The following is a 23,755-nucleotide window of genomic DNA, read 5'->3' on the forward strand; positions in this document are numbered from 1 at the left end:
CTGTCAACATTTCCACTTGATTCTGGCTAAGTCTTGGAAGGTGGTGTGCTTCCAAGTATTGGTCAATTTCCTTCAGATTTTCATATTTCTGAGAATAAGATTTCTTGTAATATTCATTAAGGATTTTTTGAATTTCTGAGGAGTCTGTTTTATTTCATTTTTGTCATTTCTGATTGATGAAATTAGAGATTTTACTGTTTTTTTCCTGGTTAGGTTTGCCAAAGGTTTATCTATTTTATTGGCCTTTTCAAAAACCAACTTTTTGATTTATTGATCTGTTGTATAATCCTTTTGTTTTCAATTTCATTTGATTCTCTCTGATTTCGGTTATTTCTTTTCTTCTGCTGATTTGGGGATTAGAATGTTCTTCCTTTTCCAGTTGCTTGAGATGTCCCATTAAGTTGTGAACTTCCTCTCTTTCCATTCTCTTGAGGAAGGCTTGCAGTGCTATAAATTTCCCTCTTAGGACTGCCTTTGTGGTATCCCAGAGGTTCTGATAATTCATGTCTTCATTGTCGTTTTGTTCCGTAAATTTGGTAATTTCCTTCTTAATCTCATCTATGACCCAGCTATCATTCAGCATAATGTTATTTAGCTTCCTTGTTTTTGTATGAGTATGCAGATTCCTGTTGTTACTGAGTTCAACTTTTATTCCATGGTGGTCTGAGAAGATCCAAGAAATGATTTCTATTCCTTTAAATTTACTGAGGATTCCTGTTGTTACTGAGTTCAACTTTTATTCCATGGTGGTCTGAGAAGATCCAAGAAATGATTTCTATTCCTTTAAATTTACTGAGGTAGACTTGTGACTTAAGATGTGATTGGTTTGGAGTATGTTCCGTGGGCTGATGAGAAGAATGTGTTTTCAGTGTTGTTGGGATGACAGTTCTGTAGATGTCTGTTAAATCCAAATGTTGAATGGTTAAGTTTAAATCTAAAATGTCTTTGCTCAGCTTCTTATTGGATGATCTATCCAACACTGCCAAAGGAGTGTTAAAATTTCCAACTATTATGGAGCTGTAGGAAATCAAGTTGCTCATGTCTGTTAGTTTCTCTTATAAATTGAGGTGAATTCTGGTTGGGTGCATTAATGTTAATAATTGAAATCTCATCATATTGAGTATTACCCTTAACAAATATGAAGTGACCATTCTTATCCTTCCTTACTTTTGTTGGTTTAAAGCCTATTGTATCTGCAAATAGAATTGCAACACCCGCTTTTTTTCTGATTTCCATTTGCCTGAAATATAGATCCCATCCCTGATACACCCTGAGTGTATATTTATCTTTTAAGGTAAGATGAGATTTCTGTATGCAGAAGATATCTGGCCTGAGTTTTTGTATCCAGTCAGCCAACCTGTGCCTCTTTAGAGGACAGTTTAAGCCAGTCACATTAATTGAGAATATTGATAAGCCTGGTAGAATTTTGGGTATTGAGTTTTTTGAAAGTCCAGTGGACATTTTTAATCCTTTTGCCACTGTGGAAGTTAGAGTTTGATCAAAAGTTTCTGAGTGAGTTTACTTTTGTGGTGGAGGATTGCACTGGTCATTGGGGAGGATAGGTCTGAGAATATCCCAGAAAGCTGGTTTAGTTATGGAAAATTTCTTTAACATGTGAATGTCATTAAAGTCTTTAATTTCTCCATCATAATTGAGACTCACTTTAGCTGGATACAGCATCCTGGGTTGAAAGTTACTTTGTTTTAGGAGATTAAAAGTCAATGACCACCCTCTTCTAGCTTGAAAGGTTTCAGCAGAGAGATCTGCAGTCATTCTAATATTCTTCCCTTTGTAAGTTATGGTTTTCTTACATCTGGCTGCTTTTAGAATTTTCTCCTCCATAGTAACTTTAGGGAAGTTAATTATGATGTGTCTGGGGGATGTCTTATTTGGGTTGAGTCGTGCTGGCATTCTGCAACTGTCTGCTATCTGAATTTCAGAATCTCTTGGCATGTCTGGAAAATTCTCTTTCATAATGTCATGAAAAAGAGCCTCTGTGCTTTACAAAGCCACTTCATCACCTTCAGGTATTCCTATGAGGTGAGTATTAGTTTTCTTTGATTATCCCAGAGTTCTCTGAGAGAATGATCTATTTTTGCTCTCCATTTATCTTCCTCTTTGAGAGTTTGGGAGCATTCAAAAGCTTTGTCTTCAATGTCAGAAATCCTTTCTTCTGCTTGCTCCATTCTGTTACTGAGGGATTCTACTGTATTTTTCAGATCTTTGAGGGCTGCAAATTCTTATCTCAATGTGTCAAAATTGTTGATGATTTTGTTTTTGAATTAGTTGAATTCTTTTTTTTTTTTATTTTATTTTTTTTTTATTGTTGGGGATTCATTGAGGGTACAATAAGCCAGTTACACTGATTGCAATTGTTAGGTAAAGTCCCTCTTGCAATCCTGTCTTGCCCCCATAAAGTGTGACACACACTAAGGCCCCACCCTCCTCCCTCCATCCCTCTTTCTGCTTCCCCCCCCATAAACTTAATTGTCATTAATTGTCCTCATATCAAGATTGAGTACATAGGATTCATGCTTCTCCATTTTTGTGATGCTTTACTAAGAATAATGTCTTCCACTTCCATCCAGGTTAATACGAAGGATGTAAAGTCTCCATTTTTTTTAATAGCTGAATAGTATTCCATGGTATACATATACCACAGCTTGTTAATCCATTCCTGGGTTGGTGGGCATTTAGGCTGTTTCCACATTTTGGCAATGGTAAATTGAGCTGCCATAAACAGTCTAGTACAAGTGTCCTTATGATAAAAGGATTTTTTTCCTTCTGGGTAGATGCCCAGTAATGGGATTGCAGGATCGAATGGGAGGTCTAGGTTGAGTGCTTTGAGGTTTCTCCATACTTCCTTCCAGAAAGGTTGTACTAGTTTGCAGTCCCACCAGCAGTGTAAAAGTGTTCCCTTCTCTCCACATCCACGCCAGCATCTGCAGTTTTGAGATTTTGTGATGTGGGTCATTCTCATTGGGGTTAGATGATATCTCAGGGTTGTTTTGATTTGCATTTCTCTAATATATAGAGATGATGAACATTTTTTCATATGTTTGTTAGCCATTCGTCTGTCATCTTTAGAGAAAGTTCTATTCATGTCTCTTGCCCATTGATATAAGGGATTGTTGGCTTTTTTCATGTGGATTAATTTGAGTTCTCTATAGATCCTGGTTATCAAGCTTTTGTCTGATTGAAAATATGCAAATGTCCTTTCCCATTGTGTAGGTTGTCTCTTTGCTTTGGTTATTGTGTCCTTAGCTGTACAGAAGCTTTTCAGTTTAATGAAGTCCCATTTGTTTATTTTTGATGTTGTTGCAATTGCCATGGCAGTCTTCTTCATGAAGTCTTCCCCCAGGCCAATATCTTCCAGTGTTTTTCCTATGCTTTCTTTGAGGATTTTTATTGTTTCATGCCTTAAATTTAAGTCCTTTATCCATCTTGAATCAATTTTTGTGAGTGGGGAAAGGTGTGGGTCCAGTTTCAGTCTTTTACATGTAGACATCCAGTTCTCCCAACACCATTTATTGAATAGGGAGTCTTTCCCCCAAGGTAAGTTCTTGTTTGGTTTATCGAAGATTAGGTGGTTGTAAGATGTTAGTTTCATTTCTTGGTTTTCAATTCGATTCCAAGTGTCTATGTCTCTGTTTTTGTGCCAGTACCATGCTGTCTTGACCACTATGGCTTTGTAGTACAGACTAAAATCTGGTATGCTGACGCCCCCAGCTTTATTTTTGTTACTAAGAACTGCCTTAGCTATACGGGGTTTTTTCCGGTTCCATACAAAACGCAGAATCATTTTTTCCAAATCTTGAAAGTACGATGTAGATACTTTGATAGGAATGGCATTGAATAGGTAGATAGCTTTGGGAAGTATAGACATTTTAACAATGTTGATTCTTCCCATCCATGAGCATGGTATGTTCTTCCATTTGTTAATATCCTCTGCTATTTCCTTTCTGAGGATTTCATAGTTTTCTTTATAGAGGTCCTTCACCTCCTTCGTTAGGTATATTCCTAGGTATTTCATTTTCTTTGAAACTATGGTGAAGGGAGTTGTGTCCTTAATTAGCTTCTCATCTTGACTGTTATTGGTGTATACAAAGGCTACTGACTTGTGGACATTGATTTTATATCCTGAAACATTACTGTATTTTTTGATGACTTCTAGGAGTCTTGTGGTTGAGTCTTTGGGGTTCTCTAAGTATAAGATCATGTCGTCAGCAAAGAGGGAGAGTTTGACCTCCTCTGCTCCCATTTGGATTCCCTTTATTTCCTTGTCTTGCCTAATTGTATTGGCTAGAACTTCCAGCACTACGTTGAATAGTAAAGGTGACAGAGGATAACCTTGTCTGGTTCCAGTTCTAAGAGGAAAGCTTTCAGTTTTACTCCATTCAGTAAAATATTAGCTGTGGGTTTGTCATAGATAGCTTCAATCAGTTTTAGAAATGTGCCACCTATGCCTATACTCTTCAGAGTTCTAATTAGAAAAGGATGCTGGATTTTATCAAATGCTTTTTCTGCATCTATTGAGAGGATCATGTGATCTTTATTTTTGCCTCTGTTAATATGGTGGATAACGTTTATAGACTTGCGTATGTTAAACCAGCCTTGCATCCCTGGGATGAAGCCTACTTGATCATGATGAATGACTTTTTTGATGATAAGCTGTAATCTATTGGCTAGGATTTTGTTGAGAATTTTTGCGTCTATGTTCATGAGTGAGATTGGTCTGAAATTCTCCTTTTTGTTTGGGTCTTTTCCTGGTTTTGGTATCAGGGTGATGTTTGCTTCATAGAATGTGTTGGGGAAGATTCCTTCTTCCTCAATTTTTTGGAATAATTTCTGCAGTACAGGAATAAGCTCTTCCTTGAAGGTTTGATAGAATTCTGGAGTGAAGCCATCTGGACCAGGGCATTTTTTAGTTGGAAGCTTTTTTATTGTTTCTTTGATCTCAGTGCTTGAAATTGGTCTGTTCAGGAGGTCTATTTCTTCCTGGCTAAGTCTAGGGAGAGGGTGTGATTCCAAATATTGATCCATTTCCTTCACATTGTCAAATTTCTGGGCATAGAGTTTCTGGTAGTATTCAGAGATGATCTCTTGTATCTCTGTGGGATCAGTTGTTATTTCCCCTTTATCGTTTCTGATTGAGGTTATTAGAGATTTTACTTTTCTATTTCTAGTTAGTCTGGCTAATGGTTTATCTATTTTATTTATTTTTTCAAAAAACCAACTCCTTGTTTCATTAATTTTCTGAATGATTCTTTTGTTTTCAATTTCATTGATCTCTGATTTGATTTTGGAGATTTCTTTTCTTCTACTGAGTTTAGGCTTAGATTGTTCTTCTTTTTCCAATTCCATAAGATCTCTTGTGAGATTGTTGATGTGCTCTCTTTCTGTTTTTCGAATGTAGGCATCTAAAGCGATGAATTTTCCTCTCAAAACTGCTTTTGCAGTATCCCACAGGTTTTGGTAGCTTGTGTCTTCATTGTTGTTATGCTCAAGGAAGTTAATGATTTCTTGTTTTATTTCTTCCTTCACCCATCTGTTATTCAACAGAAGATTGTTTAATTTCCATGCCTTTGGGTGGGCTTGAGCATTTTTGTTAGAGTTGAGTTCCACCTTTAGTGCCTTATGGTCTGAAAAGATACAAGGTAAAATTTCAATTCTTTTGATTCTGTTGATATTTGTTTTGTGTCCCAGGATATGATCAATTTTGGAGAATGTTCCATGGGGTGATGAGAAGAATGTATATTCTTTATCTTTGGGGTGGAGTGTTCTATATGTGTCTATCAAGCATAGTTGTTCTAGGGTCTCATTTAAATCTCTTACATCTTTGTTTAATTTCTGTTTAGAGGATCTGTCCAGCTCTGTAAGAGGTGTGTTAAAGTCCCCTGTTATGATGGTATTATCAGATATCATATTGCTCAGACTGAGTAAGGTCTGCTTCAAGAATCTGGGAGCATTTAAATTGGGTGCATAAATATTTAGAATGGAAATGTCTTCTTGTTGTAGTTTTCCCTTGACCAATATAAAGTGACCATCTTTGTCTTTTTTGACTTTAGTTGCTTTAAATCCACATGTATCTGAAAATAAGATTGCAACTCCTCTTTTCTTCTGAATTCCGTTTGCCTGAAAAATTGTCTTCCAACCCTTGACTCGGAGCTTTAATTTGTCTTTTGAGGCCAGGTGTGTTTCTTGCAGACAGCAAATGGATGGCTTGTGTTTTTTAATCCAGTCAGCCAATCTCTGTCTCTTCAGTGGGGAATTCAAGCCATTAACATTTATTGAGATAATTGATAAGTGTGGTAGTATTCTATTCGTCTTATTTGGTGAGAGTCCATTGCTTAGTTTTATCTTTTGCATCAGTGTGGAGGTTAGGTTTTGTCCTTTGATTTCTGAGTTCTTACTTTGCTGCTGATCCATTGTGGTGGTCAGTGTGCAGAACAGGCTGAAGTATTTCCTGTAGAGCTGGTCTTGTTGTGGCGAATTTCCTCAATGTTTGTATATCCGTAAATGATTTGATTTCTCCGTCAATTCTGAAGCTTAGCTTAGCAGGGTACAGAATTCTGGGCTGAAAATTGTTCTGTTTAAGTAGGTTAAAGGTAGATGACCATTGTCTTCTTGCTTGGAAAGTTTCATTAGAGAAGTCTGCGGTAACTCTGATGGATTTGCCCCTGTAGGTCAACTGGCGCTTACTCCTGGCAGCTTGCAGAATCTTTTCTTTTGTCTTGACTTTGGACAGGTTCATCACAATGTGTCTTGGAGAAGCTCGGTTAGAGTTGAGGCGACCTGGGGTCCGATATCCCTCTGAAAGCAGTGTGTCAGACTCTTTGGTGATGTTTGGGAAATTTTCTTTTATAATATTCTCTAGTATGGCTTCCATTCCTCTGGGGCATTCTTCTTCCCCTTCTGGAATTCCTATAACTCGTATGTTGGAACGCTTCATAAAGTCCCATAATTCTGACAGTGAACGTTCTGCTTTCTCTCTCTTCTTTTCTGCCTCTTTTACTGTCTGAGTTATCTCAAGAACTTTGTCTTCTACCTCTGAAATTCTTTCTTCTGCATGGTCTAACCTGTTGCTGATACTTTCCATTGTATCTTTAAGTTCCCTAATTGACTGTTTCAGTTCCTTCAGGTCTGCTATATCCTTTTTATATTCTTCATATCGTTCATCTCTGATTTGATTCTGTTTTTGGATTTCCTTTTGGTTATTTTCCACTTTATTAGCAATCTCCTTCATTGTTTCCATCATTTCTTTCATTGTTTTCAACATGTGTATTCTAAATTCCCTTTCTGTCATTCCTAACATTTCTATACTGGTGGAATCATCTGCAGTAGCTACCTCATGGTCCCTTGGTGGGGTTGTTCTAGACTGGTTCTTCATGTTGCCTGGAGTTTTCTGCTGATTCTTCCTCATGGGTGATTTCATTTATCTGTTTCCTTGCCCTAATTTTCCTTTCACTTCCTCTTGCTCTTTAAGTTCTTGTGCCTGTGGACTAAGGGTTACAGGACCAGAAGGGTGAGAAGGTTGAAGAGCAAAAAAAGGGGATGAAAGAAAGGAGGACCGAGTGATAAGAAAAAAAGAAAGATAGAGAAAGGAGAGGGGGTGGGTATAAGGAATATTGACAAAAAGAAGAGAGGCACAGAAAGAGGGAGACAGGGCAATATAGGTGTACAGTAGGGTACTTTGACACAACCTTAAAAAACCCCACCTTCTGGGGTTGCCCAGTTGCATGGTTCCCTTGAGGTCAGCAGCTCTTTACTAACCTGATCAGACACAGTACCCCACCTCCACCAAGTAGAGAGGAAAGACAAAAATGCTATAAATCAAACCAAAAGAAGCAAACAGAAAACTTTACGGGGATAAAATTGGGTGAAAAACCAAACTATATCGGTAGAAACACTAGCAAAAATGAAGTTGAAGTTATTAAAAAAGGCAGCAATGGGAAATTATAATTAAACTAGGAAAATTGAGAAAGAAAAAGGGATCTGTGTGGAAAAGATTGAAATTAAAAAAACAAAAGAACATCAGCAACGTCAAAATAAACAAACAAAAAAAAAACAACCAAACCAAAAAAAAAAAAGAAGAAAAAAATACACAACCAAAAACAAAGCAGTTTGTATATGTTATTGAATATTGTCTGGGCAACACGTGGTCTTCTGGGGTATGAGATGTTAGTCACAGTTCTGATAGACTGGAGGCTGCTGATTTCTCAAACCCCAGCAGGTAGACACCCTAAATCTCTCTTCAGCCTACTTAAAAGGCACTTTGAACTTGTAAACTTGCTGAGCAGAAGCTTTCCCAGCTTTCTCGCTGGAATCGCTGCTGAAGTGGCTATGCACTTACTCAGTGTGCCAAAACCGGTCTCACTCTGCCCCTGAGGGTTAGGGCTGCAAGGCGGCTCAAACCCCACCCTTAGGCTACTTGGTTGCTGGGTTACCAGCTCCCACTCGTTTCTAGCTCTGCGACCCTGAGGGCGGAGCTTGCTGGGGCAGATCACTGACAATGGATCCGTGTGACCCACCGCCAAACACTATTAGCTCCGTCTGGCTCAGCGGCTCAGACTGGGGCCCTAGACAACGGCCAAAGTTCTCCGCACTCCCGCTCAGGCCTTCCCCAAGGCAGTTCAACTCAGTGCCAAGTCCAAGGACATCAAATCAGTTCACAGGTAAGGCCTTTCTGGTTTGCAGTCTCGCTGCTACTGAACTTACAGTTGTGGGCGGGTTTAGACGGATTGAACACACGCGACCACTTGCCGGTTTTCCACTGTTTTAGTCCTCCTCTTGGGGTCCAGAAGTCTCTCGCTGACTCCCTGTATCTTCATAGGAGTGATGATAGGCAGTTCCCACCAGCCAGAGATGCCTGGAGTCCTATCTCCCCAGACTCACGGTGCCCAGATGCAAGGAAGCTGTTACTCGGCTGCCATCTTGCTCCGCCTCGAATTAGTTGAATTCTTGAGACAACTTTTGAAATGCTCCTGGAATTTCTAATTTTAGCTTTTCCTCTATTCTATTAATCTTGTTTGAAATCCAAGTTTTGAATTTGATTTCTGACATCTCAGCCATCTGTTTATAAATGGGATCTTCAGTTGAGTCTGCCATATCTTTCCTTAGGGGGGTTGATCTACTCTGGTCATTCATGTTACCAGAGTTTTTCCTCTGATTCTGCCCCATGATTATTTTACACTGTTTGACTAGATGAGCAGATAAAGGGAGGTTGGGCTGGAGGCTCCAGGAGCATTGATTAACCAGCCTTTTTCCCAATAGCTGGGACTGGTGTCTATACCTTTTCCCCTAGATCTTTGCCAAGGACCCGTACCGTTCTACAGCCTGATAAATTGGGGACCTGCTTGGTGTGGTGGGGCTAAGTGGCTCTGTCTTGTTTTCAGCTGGTCTCTGTCCTACCCTAGTGAATCAGTTACTCTGGGTTGAAGTTTCAGCTGTGGAGAAATACCAGCAATTAAGTCACCCTGCCCCCCACAGGCAACAATTTTGAAAAGGAAAATAAAACCTTCCCGCAGCCACACACCCAGGGTACCACTTGGATAGTCCTCAGGTGAGTGGCCCAGTTGAAGAGGTCCAAATCAATTGTCTCAGTCAGCACCTGTCTCATGTGGGAGAGTTCAAAAGGTCTCCAGTTCTGACAGAACAGAACAACTTTGCAGAATTTGTTTCTGTCCTGGCTATATTCTTTTGCAGAACAGATGCTGTTTGATGTGTCTGGGGGATGTAGCAGAACCTGTGACTCAGGCCCTGTCTGTGTTGCTGCCTGGTCTCGCCTGCAGTTTGTATTGGGGCGGCAGGGTTACCTGTCAGTTCCAGCCTCTGCCTGCCCTTCTTTGTCTCAGCTATGATCCCTTGAGGGCCGGGTGTGTCTTAGGTTAGGTAAAGCGGTCCTCTGGGTCAGCCCCGCCCTGAGAGTCTGGGGTCTCTGTGTGCGTGTATTCTAGTCCCCACGCTCTGCCCAGGCCGGTACTGCCTCAGGCAAACTTTTTACTCACAGGGCCTGCATTTCCGGTCCGGATCTGTTTTGCTAGTGGCTGCCACCAGAGAAGATGCCTGGCCTCCTCTGGTTGCCCAGAGAGACAGGGAGTGTGACTCTGGAATATCCAGGGGTGTGATCCCTATTGTTGCTGCTGCAGCTGCTGCTCTGTGCCTCAGGGCACCGCTGCTTCTGTATGGTGCCCTCTCAGCTGACCATCCTCTCCCTACTCCCGTGCCACAGAATCAGCACTGACCAGCTGCAGTCCATGCCCTGTCCACACCTCTTGAGAAAATACCCAAGAATCTGGACTCCTGAGGGACAGGCTTCCAGACCTCAGAGTGAGAGTGGAGGGGAGTGCTGGGAGTTCAGAATTGCAGGTGGAGAATATATACAGTTTTATATAGTTTTATGCCTAAAAGGAGAGTGCCATGGCACCCTAATAGGGAAAGTAGGTCCAGTTTTTAGAGGGTCTCTCCTGTGGGATAAAATGGGAGGATGTCTGCACTCTGTTTGTTTGTTTGTATGGAGTATTGTGAGCTGTTCTCATGGGGGAGCAGACTCCCATCCGCCTGGCGATGGATTTTGTACCTTTTGTTTTTATCTTTGGGGTTGCAGCTCACCTCAGCAGGGTCGATGCATGCCCTTCAACCTTCCCTTTTGGCTTAGTTGCAATCCACCAGTTCACTTGCTAAACTTCTGTCCTTTAACTCTCCTTCTGGACAGGAGCCTCTGTGGAAAGCTGGCTCTAGTCAGCCATCTTGCCTTTGCCCCACAGGTATCTTGTTGTATGTCACATGTAAGCAACTGGACAATTATGTTTGTTCCACTGCCTTGTCAGCCATGCTCTTTGACCTGGTTGGGTATAGCATGATACAGACATACAGAACCTCTTCAGAGCCCAGGCCTCACAGATAACGTACTGGGCATTAGTTAAGCAGATATTATTAGGTGTGTTTACCTGAGAGGAACAGTCTGCTGCTGGTTTCTATTCTTCTGTCTTTGCAGACTGAAGTTTTATTATTTTGATCCTCACACCTATCAGAAAAGCAGTGTCTAAATATTGAAATGCTTTTCCTCAAAAAGCTGCTAAGAAGTGCTGGCGAAGGGACCCCTGCACCGTGCTTTTATCTCTAGAGTCACAATTGTTAGAGAGAAATCCAATGACACAGGTCCTCATGGCCAAGGGATGCAATGTCCCTCCAAGGATGCAATGTCCCTGTCAGGCACTCTGACAGGGTTACCTCTGAATGTGTGGCTTGTTGCTCTCAGATTGTCTTTAGGATAATCCTACATGGTGGTCATTATCATTCCTTGTCCTGTGGGGGGTATCCTGTCCTTTTAGGGGTGGATCCAGGTATGGGGGGCTTAAAGTTTTAAAATTTGGGCTGTCCCTTGAGAGAGTACAAAATTGTGTATTCAACATGAGGTTGAAGCCTACAGAGGCACTAGGTAAGTCAGAGGACCTGTAGGTAAGCTGGGTTAGCTTCCCAGGAAATCCACTCCCAAGGTAATAAATGAAAGAGCTGGAATTTGAACCTGTCAGATGCAAAGTCTGAGGCCTTTCTGTGACACCAGTCTTACAGTGTGATGAGCAACATCAGGCTCCTGAGGCCAAATGGTGGGTGTGTCCCTTTTCAACCAGATAGTGATGCAGGATGGGAAATGGGTGGTGTCCACTGTTTTGGTGCTGGTTGCAAGCCTGGCTGGCTGCTGTCAACGTTGCAGTGGGTTCCTGTCCATGAGAACCACCTGGCAGAGACTTTGAATCTTTGCTCCTACGCTTCCCCTTTCCCTTCCCAGACAGCTGGTCTTTCACTTTCAGAGTACACAGGGTATCATTCTAGGCTCTCCTTCCTCCCACTCCTTGAAAGCATTTAAATGAGGAAGGCAGGGAAAACATCATGATTCTGCTATTGACAGAAGCCTTTTTTCCCTTCTGAATGTACTAACAGGTGTTCTAAACAGGCAGCCAGCCCCAGCTCCCCAAAGTGCCTCTAGCCTGGCTGAGGCTGACGAGTTCCTGCTGTGCACCGAGGGTGCTAGGAAGCTCACTAGGAAGCCCATTTTGATTCACACTTCTGTATACTCCTGGAGTGGTGACTCAGGGCAGAAATGCCTTCATTAAGGCTATTCTTCTGTTTATAGTTTAGCATTGTTGTCTTCCAGTTCCTCTAAGCCACCACTTAGGGGAGATTTCAGGGAAAGGGTATTTCTGCCCTGTGATCACTCAGTTGTGATCATGCAGGTTCCAAGTGAGAGTTGTGCAAACATTCTCTATTGTTAGATTCTCTTGTGAGAGCCTAATAAAATACAGATTTCTGAGTCAACTCAAGAGCTTTTATTTAGCAGGCCTGAGGGGGAACCACACACCTGCATTTTTAGCAAGCCTTCCTTTCTTGAGTGTAGTTGTGCCCTGAAGTTAGAGAACCCCTTGTCTGAGCCATTACCAAAAGCACCAGGAACCAGGCTTGGGTCCTTTTGGATCAGTGTCTCTGGGAGGAAGTGTGAAGTCACCAGCAGCTGCAGATGCACACACAGGGTGCAAGGAGGGGAGAGTTTGGCCCTAACCCATGGGCAACCTTGGGGTTCAGCCCCTTAGAAAGAAGTAATTCGGCTGGGTGCCTGCAGCTCAGTGGTTAGGGCGCTGGCCACATGCACCAGGGCTGGTGGGTTCGAATCCAGCCACGACCTGCAAAAGAAACAAAACAAAACAAAACAAAATATAGCTGGGCATTGTGGCAAGCGCCTGTAATCCCAGCTACTAGGTGGGAGGCTGAGGCAAGAGAATTGCTTGAGCCCAAGAGTTTGTGGTTGCTGTGACCTATGATGCCACAACACTCTACGGAGGGAGACAAAAATAAATAAATAAATAAAGAAGTAATTCTGGCTTTTTAAACCAAATAGCAGTTGGGCCCCTTCACATCTATCCCCTAAAACCTGCCTCCTAGACTACCTCCCCCCCAACTATAAGCTTTGCAGAGGGCAGGCACTCCCAGGGACTCTCAGCTTCACCCTCCCACCCTTGATCAGTCAAGAAAACATACAGGTCTGGCACCCCAAAACTTCTCCTGGGTCTTTTTGGAGTCATGCTAGTCTTGGTGCCCAAAGTCCAGGTCACACTGATCTGCTTTCTGTTACCATATGTTATATAGGATGTCCTAGAATTTATATAAGTGGAATCATACAGTATATACTTTTTAATACCTGCCTTCTTTCCTGCACCATCATTATTTTGAGATTCATCCATGCTGCAGTATGTAACAATAGTTAAACTTTGGGTTCCAGGATAAACCTCACTTGGTCATGATGTGGTATCTTTTTTAAACAGAAAATTGGTATCTATTTGCTGCAATTTTGTTTAGAATTTTTGTGCCTACGTGCATGAGGAATATTGGTCTGTATTATTCCTCCCTCCTTCCCACCCTTCCCCCTTCCACCTTTCCTCCCTTCCTTCTCTTCTTTTGTATCTTTGGTTTTAGTGTCAGCATAGTACTGGTCTTATAAAATTGGGAAATATTCACTCCTTTTCAATTTTCTAAAGAGTTTCTGTAACTTTGTTATTATTTCTTCCTTAAATGTTAGGTAGAATTCTCCAGTAGACACCTGAGTTTTCTCTGAGGGAAACATTTTAACTATAAATTCTTTGAGTGATGGAAACCATCAACATTTTCTTAAAAGAAATAGATAATTGGGACACGTTTATCTACTATTTATCTGTATATTCAAAATTTTGATAGTTTGCATCACTGAAGGAGTTTGCACATTTAATTTAACTTGTCTAATTTCTCCGTATATGGTTGTTAATAAAATTTTTGTATACGGTTGTTAATAAAATTTTTGTATCACTCTGCTAATGTTTGTAGAGTCTTTAGTGATATCTTATTCCTGATTTTGGTAATTTGTGTCTTCTTTCTTTTTTCCCAGTCAGTCTGGTTAAAATATATATCCCACCACTTGTGAATGTAAAACATTTAATTTAAAAATGTTGACACTACAATATATAAATTAGCTATTATAAATGCATATAGTGTATTCTGTAGCCGCCAGGTTTACTTTTTTTTTTTAAGGAAACTGTAAGTTTACACTGTGATTAAGACTTGTATCTTCACCCTTGAAACAGCCCACATTCTATCACAGTGATGTATGGTCAGACTTAACAGCCCCAATTGTTAAACACTTGGATCAAGTCATCAAGTTTTATTGCAAAAGGACCCTGTACACATTTATCAATTCTAATACCTTAATAGCTACCCAACAAGTCATTAACATACAGAAACATGCATCATGAGAAGCAAGAAATATCACCCATCCCTTCTGCATATTAGCAACTTGTCACTCCTGAGCAACAATGCTCACATCACTGAGGTTTGTCAACAGTCATTTTTTTGCATTCATCCAGAGTGAAAGATGGAATGACTTAAGTACAAATGCAACATATTATAAACAATAAACAATTTCTTACCAAAAAAGTCACAAATTAAACCAAAGTATTTTACAGAATTTACTACAAAACACCATAAAAACTGCCTTCACTTTAGCTCTCTCTCCCCGTATCCGGCAAGCCAACTGGATGTCTTTGGGCATGTTGGTGACTCTCTTAGTGTGGATGGCACACAGATTAGTATCTTCAAACAAACCTACCAGGTACGCTTCATTAGACTCCTGAAGTGCACCAATGGCCGCACTCTGAAACCTCAAGTCCGTTTTGAAATCCTGGGCGATCTCTCTCACCAACCTCTGGAAAGACAGCTTCCGAATGAGCAGCTCAGTCAATTTCTGATAAGGACCAATCTCTCTGAGCGCCAAGGTGCCCGGCCCGTAGCGATGAGGTTTCTTCACCCCGCCAGTAGAGGGAGCACTTTTCCTGGCAGCTTTGGTGGCCAGCTGTTTGTGGGGCGGTGAGTTGGGGGGTGGGGGAGCGGCTTTCCCACCAGTGGACTTACGAGCGGTCTGCTTGGTTCAAGGCATTTTCTTTTACCCAACGCTGAAGTTTTAGGCCACTTCTCAGAGCGCCGCACCGCTTCTGGTGCCCAATGAAGAGCCGCAGTCGCAGAGGAAAGAAATGATGCTTTCCCAACAACCGACCAAACCGCTCTGCGCCTAATTTTTTTTTTGGTAGAGATGGAGGTCTCACTATGTTGCCCAGGCTCATCTTAAACTTCTGGCATCAAGCAATCCTCTTGCCTCAGCCTTCCAAAGTGCTGGGATTATAGGAATGAGTCAACATGCTTTGCCTTGTTTTTGGTTTATTAAATCAATGCTGAAGTCATGAATTTGAGATTCTTCTTCTTTCTAGGAGAGGTATTTAATGTTATTACCTTCCCTAAGTACCCTTTTAATGGTCAAAAGCTCAGGCTGATATAAGAAGATATCATAGACTGGGGGGGCTTAAACAACAGAAATGTACTTTCTTACAATTTTGGAGGCTCTAAGTCCAAGGTCAGGGTACTAGTAGAACTGATTTCTGGTGAGGCCTTTCTTCCTGGCTTGTAGACACAGAGACACTTTCTCTATTCGTCTTCATGTGGCCTTTTCTCTGTGTGTGAATGAGCATACACACAATCACACACAGAGATCTCTAGTGTCTCTTTCTCTTCTTATAAGGACATCAGCCTTATATTAGGCCTCCACAGTTAGCCATTTAACTGTAATTACCTCCCTAAAGACCCTATCTCCAAAGAAAGTCATATTGAGGGTTTGGACTTTGACATATGAGTTGTGGGGCAGATATAATTCAGTCCATAACAAATGACATCCCCCCATATTGATACTTTGTGTTTTTTGCTAGAATTGCAAGAATTTTCTTCAGTTCAAAATATTTTCTAGTTTCCCCTTCTGATTTCTTCTTTTACCCATGGCTATTTAGAAGTACATTATTTAGTTCCCAAATAATTGGAGATTTTCCAGATGTCTTTCTATTATTGACTTCTCATTTAATTCCATTGCAGCCAGAGAACATATTTGGAATTATATGAATTTTTTAAAAATTTGTTGATACTTGTTTTCTGGCCCATATGATCTACCTTGATAAATGTTTCATATGCAACTGAAAAGATGTGTATTTTGAGGCTGCTGGACAGAATGTTTTATAAATGTTAATTAGATCAAGTTGGTTGTTAGTGTTGCTCAAATCTGCTGTATCCTTGCTGATTTTCTGTCTTGTCCTATCAATTACTGAAAAAAGGTTGCTAAAACCTCTGACTGTAATTGTGGATTTGTCTGTTGATTCTTGCAATTCTAGCAGTTTTTGCTTCATGTAATTTGAAGTTCTGTTATCAAGTGTACAAATGTTTAGGATTGGTATGTCCTTTTGATAAATTAACCCATTTATCATTATGAAATTATCTTTTTTCCCTGAAAATATTCTTTACTCTGAGATCTATTTTGTGTCTATTAATATAGCCACTCCAGTTTTCTTTTGACTAATGTTAGCATAGTATATCTTTTTCCTTTCATTTACCTTTAGCCTGTTATTTCTTTATATTTAAATTGCGTTTGTTGTAGGCAGGAAATAGTTGGATGTTACTTTTTATTCAATCTGACAATTTCTGCTCTTAAATTGGAATATTTAGACCATTTACATTTAATGTGATTTTCCATATGATTAAGTTTAAGTCTGTTATCTTGCTATTTTTTCCTATTTGTTCCAGCTGTTCTTGTTCCTTTCCTCATCTTTTCTGCTTTCTATAGTATTAATCAAGTAATTTTTATAATTCATTTTTAACTCCCTTATTGATTTTTCCTTTCTTTTTATTGTTGGGGATTCATTGAGGGTACAAGAAACCAGGTTACACTGATTGCATTTGTTAGGTAAAGTCCCTCTTACAATCGTGTCTTGCCTCCAAAAGGTGTGGCACACACCAAGACCCCACCCACCTCCCTCTTTCCCTCTCTTTGGTCTCTTGTTGATTTTTAAGCTATATGTTTTTGTTTTCTTATTTTAGTGGCTGCCTTAGAGTTTATGGTATACATATTTAACTTATTAGTGTACATTCATGTGACGTTATATCATCGTACATATGGTATAAGAACCTTATGATAATATACTTCCATATCTTCCCTCTTGGCCTTTATGCTATTGTCATAATTCTATTTATGAATATATTATATAACCCTACACACAATGCTTTTAGTTTTGTTTAAATAGCTCAATGTGGTGGTAGAGAGGCAAAAACCTCATTGAAATGGTTCAAGGGAAGATGGGAGGAGAGAAATTAAAGATACCAAGAATTGATACTTTCAAAGAGTCTTGCTATAAAGGGGAGCAGAAAGGGGGTAAGAGATCAACTTTCTAACATTTTAATCAATTAGCTAATTATGTTTTATAAGGAGAGTTAATAGGAATGATCCAATAGGGAGAGAAAATAGAGAATTGAGTGGCTGAAGTAGGGGAAGCCTGACTTAAGGGAAGGGTTGGCCTGTGGCACAGCAAAAGTACAGCAGAACAGATGAGTGGGAAGATATGAGGGGATCCTATTAATGTCTCATTGGAAGGCCTCCAGAGAAATAAGCTATGAAGTCATCAGCTGAGTGCAAAGGCTTAAAATGGAACTTGAGAGGAACAGAATGGAAATGGAGTAGGATTGCCAATCATTTTAATGGAACACTTGAGTTTAGTACTCAAGAATTAAAGTGAGAGTTGACCAGGCAGAAGAAAGGATCTCTGAAACTGAAGACAAAGCTTTTGAACATTCTCAAACACTCAAAGAGGCAGACAAATGGAGAGCAAAAACTGATCATTCCCTGAGAGAGTTGTGGGATCACTCCAAAAGATCAAACATTTGTCTTATATGGAGACAGGATATTCTGCAAAGGAGAAGAGGATAGTCCTAAAGGTACAGATGCTCTACTCCAAAAAATTTTGGAGGATAATTTCCCAAGCATTGCAAGAGATACAGAACTTCAGATAGTAGACAGTTTCAGAACCCCAGCAAGACTCAATCCAAATAAAGCATTTCCTAGACACACTGTGATTAACTTTGCCAAAGTTAAGACAAAGGAGAAAATTCTGCAAGCAGCTAGACATAAGAAAAGCATCACCTACAAAGGGAGAAATGTCAGAATGACTGTAGATCTCTCAGCCTAAACGTTTCAAGTCAGAAGAAGATGCTCATTGACCTTCAATCTGCTAAAACAAAACAACTTTCAGCTCAGGATTCTGTATCCTGCTAAACTGAGTTTCATTTGTGATGGAGAAATAAAATAAAATGACATACACATGTTAAAGAAATTTTCCACACCTAAGTCAGCTCTCCAGAACATTCTCAGACCCATCCTCCACAATGACCAGTGCAATGCTCTACCTCCAACATAAACTCACCCAGAAATTTTTGAACAAAACCCAAGTTTCACAGGGGTGAAAGGACTAAAAATGTCTACTAGACATCTGAAAATCATGAAACCAAAACACAACCAGGCTTATCAATTCTCTCAATTAATGTGAATGGTCAAAGTGTCTTCTAAAGAGGCACAGGCTGGCTGACTGGATACATAAACTCAGAACAAATAACTGCTTCATACAAGAATCTCATCTTACCTTAAAGGACAAAAATAGACTCAGGTTGAAGGGATGGACTTCTACAATACAGGCAAATGGAACCAGAAAAAATCAGGGGTTGCAATTTTAGTTGCAGATACAATTGGCTTTAAACCAACAAAAATAAAGAAAGATAAGGATGGATGTTACATATTTGTCAAGGGAAACACCCAACATGAAGAGATTTCAATAATTAACATTTATGCACACTACCAGAATGCTTCTCAATTTATAAAGCAAACCCTAATTTTTATGAACAACTTGATATCTTCCTGCACTATAGTAGTTGAAGATTTTAGCACACCTTTGACAGTTTTGGATAGATCCTCTAAGAAGAAACTAAACAAAGAAATATTAGACTTAAACCTGACCCTAGAACAAATTGACTTTACAGACCTCTACAGAACATTTCATCCTAATAAAACTGAATATACATAATTCTCATCAGTCCATGAATCATCCTCCAAAATAGGTCATATCCTAGGACACAAGTCTAACCTCATCAAGTTTAAAAGAATAGAAATTATTCCTTGTATCTTCTTGGACCACCATGGAATAAAAGAACTCAACAGCAATAGGAATCTTCATACTCAAACAAAGTCATGGAAACTAAATAATTTTAGGCTGAATGATAGCTGGTCAAAGATGAGATTAAGAAGGAAATCACCAAATTTTTGGAACAAAATGATAAGACACAAATTATCAAAACGTGGGATATTGCAAAGGCAGTTTTAAGAGGGAAATTTATAACATTGGAAGCCCTTCATCAAGAAAACAGAAAGAGAGGAAGCTACAACTTAATGGATCATCTCAAGCAACTAGAAAAGGAAGAACATTTCAACCCCAAGCCCAGCAGAAGAAAGGAAATAACCAAAATTAGGGCTAAACTAAATGAAAACAAAAGAATCATTCAGAAGACCAATGAAACAAAAAGTTTGTTTTTGAACAGATTAATTAAATTGATAAACCTTTGGCCAACCTAACCAGAAACAGAAAAGTAAAATCTCTAATATCATCTATCAGAAATGACAAAGGAGAAATAACAACAGACAACTCAGAAATTCAAAAAGTCCTCAATGTTACTACAAAAATCTCTACTTCCAGAAATATGAAAATTTGAAGGAAATAGACTAATACCTGGAAGAATGCCACCTCCCTAGACTCAACCAGAAAGAATTAGAAATCTTGAATAGACCTATATCAATCACTGAAATAGCACCAACAATATGAAATCTCCTAAAGAGATTTTGAGAAATCCCTTTTGAGAAAATCCCCAAAAAGAAAAGTCCAGGACCAGATGGCTTCATATCCGAATTCTATCAAACTTTTCAAGAGGAACTAGTACCTATATTACACAACCTTTTCCAAAGCATAGAAAAAGAAGGAATACTTCCCAACACATTCTATGAAGCAAATATCACCCTGATTCCCAAACCAGGAAAGGATCCAACAAAGAGAGAAAATTATAGACCAATATCATTAATGAATATCAATGCAAAAATATTCAATAAGATCATAACAAACAGAAGTCAAGAACACATCAAAAAAATTATACACCATGATCAAGTTGGTTTTATTCCAAGGTTACATGGTTGGTTCAACATACGCAAATCTATAATATAATTCATCACATCAATAAAATAAAAAACAAAGACCACATGATTCTCTCAATTGGTGCAGAAAAAGCCTTTGATAATATCCAGCATCTTTTCATGATCAGAACGCTTAATAGGCATAGAAGGGACATTTCTTAAAGTGATAGACACCATCTACAGAAACCCCCAGCCAATATCATATTGAATAGTGTAAAATTGAAAACATTTCCACTCAGATCAGGAACTAGGCAAGGATGTCCACTCTCTCCACTGCTATTCAACACAGTAATGGAAGTGTTAGCTATTGAGGTCAGGCAAGAGAATGTGATCAAGGGTATCCAAATAGGGTCAGAGAAAGTCAAACTTTCACTCTTCGCTGATGATAATGATTCTATACCTGGAAAATCCCAGGGACTCAAGTTCAAAACTCTTAGAAGTTATCAAGGAATACACTAGTGTCTCAGGAGACAGAATCAATACTTACAAGTCAGTAGCTTTTATATATGCCAACAATAGTCAAGCTAAAAATATAGTCAAGGACTCTATTCCTTTTACAGTAGTGCCAAAGAAGATGAAATATCTGGGAATTTATCTAACGAAGGATGTGAAAGATCTCTATAAAGAGAACTGTGAAACTCTGAGAAAAGAAATAGCTGAAGATGTTAACAAATGGAAAAAATGCCATGCTTATGGCTGGGAAGAATCAACATTGTTAAAATGTCCATACTACCCAAAGCAATCTACAGATTTAATGCAATCCCTATTAAAGCACCACTGTCATACTTTAAAGAACTTGAAAAAATAGTACTTCGCTTTATATGGAATCAGAAAAAACCTCAAATAGCAAATACATTACTCAGAAATAACAAATTAGAAGGTATCATATTACCAGAATTCAGGCTATATTATAAATCTATAGTGAACAAAACAGGCTGGTACTGGCACAAAAACAGAGAGGTAGATTTAAGAAACAGAATAGAGAACCAAGAGATGAATCCAGCTACTTATTGTCATCTGATCTTTGACAAGCCTATCAAAAATATTCAGTGGGGGAAAGACTCCCTATTTAACAAATGGTTCTGGGTGAACTGGCTGATGACCTGTAGAAGACTAAAACTGGACCCCCACCTTTCACCATTAACAAAAATTGATTCTCCCTGGATAAAAGATTTAAACTTAGGACATGAAACTATAAAAATACTAGAAGAGAGTGCAGGGAAAAACGCTTGAAGAAATTGGCCTGGGAGAATATTTTATGAGGAGGACCCCATGGGCAATTGAAGCAACACCAAAAATACATTACTGGGATCTGATCAAACTAAAAATCTTTTGCACAGTCAAGAGTACAGTAAGTGAAGCAAACAGACAACCTTCAGAATGGGAGAAGATTTTTGCAGGTTATGCTTCTGACAAAGGTCTGATAACTAGAATCTACAGAGAACTCAAACTAATCAATAAGAAAAGAACAAATAACCCCATTTCGATGTGGGCAAGAGACTTGAACAGAAACTTCTCTGTGCAAGATGAAGACAGGTGCATGGCCTACAAATACATGAAAAAATCCTCACCATCCTTAATTGTCAGAGGAATGAAAATCAAAACCACTTTGAGATATCATCTAACTCCAGTAAGATTAGCCCATATCACAAAATCCTAAAACTTCAGATGTTGGTGTGGATGCAAAGAAAAGGGAATACTTCTATGCTGCTGGTAGAAATGCAAGGTAATATGACCTTTTGGAAAGAAGTTTGGAGAACACTCAAGGAACTAAAAGTAGACCTACCATTCAATGCTGTAATTCCTCTACTAGGTATATACTCAGATGATCAAAAATTATTTTACAACAAAGACATTTGCACCAGAATGTTTATTGCAGCCCAATTCATAATTGCCAAGACATGGAAACAGCCCAAGTGCCCATTGATCCATGAATGGATTAACAAATTGTGGTATATGTACACCATGGAATACTATGCAGCCATAAAAAGATGGAGACTTCACATCTTTTATGTTTACCTGGATGGAGCTGTAACATATTTTTCTTAGTAAAGTATCTCAAGAATGGAAAAAAAAGTATCCAATGTATTCAATACTACTATGAAATCAATATATAATCACCTACACATTCATATGAATGGCAAAACATAAGTCTAGTCCAGAATGTAAAACGGAAGAGGAGAGAGAGTGAGCAGGGGGGATGTGGGAGGAAGGAGGGTATTTAGGGGGACCTCACCTAATGTGCATGATGCAATGGAACATTTCAAAACTATTAAGAAATGAGTATAATTGTGATGGATGTGCTACTTAGTTCAATGTAAGCGTTCACATTGTATATTGAAGCAGTACCCTAAACCCCATAAATGCATCAATGTACAAAGTTATGATTTAATAAAAAATAATAATAATTAAAAATAAACAAAACAAAAACAAATAAACAAAAAAAATACCCCTCCCTCCAAAAAAAGAATTAAAGTGAGACCAGGCATGTTTTCCTTCAGCCTTGTTCAGCTTAACAGGTGACAGCATGGTGCTATAACTGACCAAGTTGGAGGTTTTTCTTGGTGAGTGTTATGACATGAGAGAGGGGCAAGGGACCTGAAGGTGTACATGAGAGAGGGGCTTTAGTGATGGACCATAGGATCCAAGGAAGAGGATAAGAAGTGAGGACATAAAGTGGAGCAGGGACCATTAAAAAGTAGAAAGACTAATTAATGGACTGTAGGTCCTAATGTGTCTGAAAGATTGTTGGCTTAGGGTACTGGTAGCAGGGAGCTGGAAAGCTGAGAGTTGGTGGTCAGGAAGTAGTGTGTTGAAACTGAGGTTACAAAAGGATGGTCAGTAATGACAAGTTCTAGAGCAGGGCTGTGCAGTAGAAATAAATGAGCCACAAATGTGAGGCACATATACAATTTAAGTTTGTTAATAACCACATTAACAGAGTAAAAAGAAATAAGCAGGCTTGGTGCCTATAGCTCAGTGGCTAGGGTGCCAGCAACATACACCAGAGCTGGCAGGTTTGAATCCAGCCTGGGCATGCCAAACAACAATGACAACTACAACAAAAAAATGGCCGGGCATTGTGGTGGGTGCCTGTAGTCCCAGCTGCTTGGGAAGCTGAGGCAAGAGAGTAGCTTAAGCCCAAAAGTTGGAGGTTGTTGTGAGCTGTGACACCACAGCACTCTACCCAGGGTGACAGCTTGAGACTCTCAAAAAAAAAAAAGAAAAAAGAAAAAAGAAAAATTAATTTAAATAATATATTTTATTTAACCCAATACATCCTAAGTGTCAACTTAACATGTAATCAAGGTAAAAAATTATTAATGAAACATTTTACACTTTTTCCAGCATGAAGACTTTGGAACCTGGTGTGTAGTTTATGCTGACAGTACATCTCATTTTGGACCAGCCTCATTTTGAGTGGCTTGTGGCCACTCTACCGAATAGTGCAGATCTAGAGAAAGACCAAAGGAGAGGGTGGCTGAGCAGGGGTGGAAGACAAGATCATGGGACTAGTGGCGGCGGGTGTCTAAGAACAGAGAGGATCATCTGTGTGGAGATTAGAATTGGGATGACATGATTAGAGGGGTGGACATGAACCAGGAGTGAATATCTTCTAGAGATAAGACAAAGGAG

General features: G+C 39.5%; 1 pseudogene; it reads right to left on the reverse strand.

Moving 5' to 3' along the window:
* Window positions 1-14,525: 14,525 nt before the first annotated feature.
* Window positions 14,526-14,959, reverse strand: LOC128593869 (histone H3.3A-like; annotated as a pseudogene).
* Window positions 14,960-23,755: the final 8,796 nt, after the last annotated feature.

Source organism: Nycticebus coucang, chromosome 9, assembly GCF_027406575.1.
Source record: "Nycticebus coucang isolate mNycCou1 chromosome 9, mNycCou1.pri, whole genome shotgun sequence".
NCBI lineage: Eukaryota > Metazoa > Chordata > Mammalia > Primates > Lorisidae > Nycticebus > Nycticebus coucang.